The following is a 4,117-nucleotide window of genomic DNA, read 5'->3' as shown; positions in this document are numbered from 1 at the left end:
TATGCCTATATCTGACATAGTCTACATAGCCTTGTGTTGTGTTGCTTAAGCGCCGATCGAGGAAGTTAAGTGAATGTAATCTAAAAACACCATACTTTGTGTTTTCATTCTTCTGTATTGACTGAATTGAAAGTAAATGGTGACCAAGTCTGTTCCATGTTAATCATTCATGATCTAACTTTTTCCCCTATAATATGCCTTTGACCCCAAAATACTTCCAATGGCCAATATGTTACAACTGGGTCAGCACGCACACGCACGCACACACACACACACACACACACACACACACACAGACTATATCAGAATATATGGCTAACAGAGAATTATGACTAATGATGACCTAATAATGAGTACAATAAAATAAGGTATAATGACCTCATGAACTACTATGATGCACTTTACAATAGGGTACACAAGAAGAGTAAGTAATGGACAGGTAATAATTAAGTAATGATTAACTACTAAACTCACAAACTGACCATTAACTAACCATTAACTAATGATGAACTACTCTACTCAGGAACTGAGCAACAAATCATTACCTAATGATTAACTTATTATACATCACAAACTGAATGTAACTAATCATGAACTAATCATGAACTAATAGTTAGTTCATCATTAGTTCCCTAGTCTTACTGTAAATTTGGTGTACTTTATTGTAGTATTATCGTCTATTGACTTTTACATTAAGGCCGCTCCTCCCAGCCATGGGGAAACCAAATCTGGTGTAAATGGTCTGGAATTCACTACTAAATCCAATCGAGTACTGTAGTAGGCTACTAGGCTACTACTACATCCAGTGTCCCTCCCTCCCGAACTGAAGATGCCCCCCCCCCCACACACACACACACGCGCACGCGCACGCGCACACGCGCACGCGCACGCGCACACGCACACGCACACGCACACGCACACGCACACGCACACGCACACACACACACACACACACACACACACACACACACACACACACACACACACACACACACACACACACACACACACACACACACACACGGGTGCTGCTTCCTCCGGGCTGGTAGTGTGTCTCTGGCGTCCCAGACTTGCTTTAGCTGCCTGTGTCCAAGTACGAGTCGCAGGCAACTTAAAACAAGCCTCGAAAGCAAGATCGTATCAGTGATGGTGTGGTTATATAGCCTATTAAAAAAACGATGATTATCATATAAGGCAAAACATCCAGCAATAGAAAACAAAAATGAATTTTCTTTCCCTTAAATTGCGACTTTCCTCATTTGACTTCTAACACCAGTTTGTTGTCATTGCCCAGGCCTACAGTATATAGGGCTAGTAGGCCTACAGTGGTTCTCAAAGTGGGGTCCGGGGACCCCCAGGAGTCCTTGAGGGGGGTCAGGGGTCCCCAGCAAAAAGGTGAATAATTTATTTTCACTATAATTCCATCCATAAGTAACACAATGACAGAATGTATGACTATTTTTGGTCATGGGTTTTATACACTTTCTGTAATAAAACATCTAAAGGCAAAAATCTTAGCAGATAGGAAAAAGTTTGAGAACCACTGGGCTAGTAGAATTGGCCTCTGACGATGGGTAACGCATCTAGCTATAGCTGCTCTTCAAGTCAAAGTAAAACTGAGTTTGGATCTATCTAATTATAGGATAAAGTCCGTGAATTCATTTTAAAATGAGCGTATGTCTTGATACAATAACCTCACTTGTTTAAACATATCTGCGTATGAACAGGCCTGCATGGTTTAAATAGCCTACAAATATCCAGGCCTTCAAGACGTAGGCCTATATAGCAATCTGTTTGAAATTATCTCAATTAAAATTACAATATAATCCAAGAAGCTGTAGGCTGTTTGCTCATAAAATGTTGGTTCCCATTAATCCTCACTCAGTGCAAAGTTCCCATCCAAAGCCTTGAACTTACCTTGCTGCCCTGTTAGGCGACCAAAGAATACCCAGCCTGCTGTAGCTATATTGGCCTAGTCTCACCTAACTAGACTCGTGTGTATCACTCCCCTGCAAGCCACGGCGCAGTCGTTTTAATCAGTCCGCAGAGGAATGTATATTTGAGAAAGGTGTGTGTGGTTGAACATTTATTAAAAGATCCTGGTTTGGGTGTGGGACTGTGTCAGCGAATGCAGGCTTGCGGGTGTGTAACACGGAATCCCACGTCCTGGACCTACGGGAGGAGTGTGTGTGGAGGTAAACACACTCCAGGATGCCGCCATGTAACTGCGAGAAAAACGTGCTGATGTCTCATTAGAATAAACAAACAATGGTAGGTTGTCGTTGGACAGACACGTGGTTAGGCTATATTAGGTAGGAGGGTTCTACTATTCTGTAGCTATTTTATAGCCCGCCCACATTTTAGGCTGACATTATTTTTGTTATGAAATTCACACACTGAATGTAAAAAATAGTAGGCCTACATCGGTATGCATTTTGCACAATCCACCACATCTCAATTGTCTCACATTCAAAGCTTCACATATCCTATAGCCCATATTATATATACATATATAATATGTATATGTATATTCATAGAATATTCATTTTCTTTATTTATTTTCTTCTCTTTTCTTAAGTTATGGTATTATATTGTTTTGTATTGTGAAGCGTCTTTGAGCATTTGGAAAAGCGCTATATAAATCCGATGTATTATTATTATTATTATTATTATTAGCCATAAGTTCCAGATTTTTTGATCATGTGCATATTCAGCGTTTTATAGGCTAAATCAAACTGATGTAAGATGAGGACATGGATTTTTCTTCTTCTTTTCACTCTGGTTGTGGTGAGTTTTTGTGTGTCCACGGAAGCCTTTAGGGAAGGTCTGAAGGCAAAACAATCCTCCCGTTAGGCAAACGGCCTTCAGGACCTTGGACAGTGCTGCTTGTGTGTAGCCGACCTTTTGCTCCAACAACTGGAGTAACAGCAATGACGTCACGAGGCGGGAATTCATCATTCATAGCAGGTATTTATTTATTTATTTATTTATTTATTTATTTATTTATTTATTTATTTATTTATTTAAGCTATTTAGGCTATTTAGGTTATTTATTTATTTATCAATAGCAACAGAAAAAGTATAGGGTCTCCTATTGAGTTCCACTGAAGAACCTAAATAGTTGCCCTATAAGCCCTGTTGCTGCAACCGGCCCCAGGTCAAATCTGAAAGCAATCTCTAGTATAGGCCTATAATCCAACTACAAATCTCTGTCTGTATCAGGGTGATTTTGCTGCATCAGATGGGCTTGGCAAGCAAGAGAACTTCAGTTTGATTGAATTCACTTTTAAAAAGATGACGCACATGAGATGTTTTTGCCTGAGGTTTATCTGTCTGTGTTGCACATAGGCTACACTCGGTCGGTCATGTGATGGATAGAAGGCTGTATTTTATTTTAGAAGTTGCAAACTGCCTCTTGCTTTCCTATACGCACTTTCAAGCCTTGCCTGTAACAATGACAAAGAATAGAAACAAATGTGATCTTGTGCTCTTGTTTATTGGAAATAATATTACAGTCCGGCAAGAACAATATTATACATCCTAAAACCTAACAGATTTGAATCAAATCATCTTCCATGTGTGTTAACTACAAATGCTTTAAATATGTCCCTTTTACTAAATACAAAGTAAAAACTATATCGCTCTAAAAACCCATCCATAAACCTAAAAGAGGAGATCGTTGTGCCATGCTTGTGCATATGACTGGCTGTCATACACATGTGCAAATGATTGACCGCTGTAGCTTTTATCTTTGTTTTTCATTATTATTAATTTATGGTGATATATAATGAAAGAAAATGAATATTCAGAAACACTCAGATTACACACGTTCTGTAGTTTTGAATTAATTTATGGTGATATCTAATGTAAAAAAAAAATGAATATTCACAAACACTCAGGTTACACAGGTTCTGTAGTTTTGAAGAAAAGCCTTTATTGCCTATTTCAAAAACATGCTTTAGCATGATAGTAGAAGTAGGTAGTTATGTATCGATACATGCAGAGCCATAGATAGAAAGAGTTTGGCCATCTTGTGCTCTGTGGTGGCGGTCTGTCCAGGTTCGAGTGGAGGAAAGGGTTTGGGTGGGGAGAGTTTTTTGTTCTGGGTCGGTCAGGC

Source organism: Poromitra crassiceps (genome assembly GCF_964638095.1).
Source record: "Poromitra crassiceps genome assembly, chromosome: 6".
NCBI classification, from domain to species: Eukaryota; Metazoa; Chordata; class Actinopteri; order Beryciformes; family Melamphaidae; genus Poromitra; species Poromitra crassiceps.
This window is presented reverse-complemented; position numbering follows the sequence as displayed.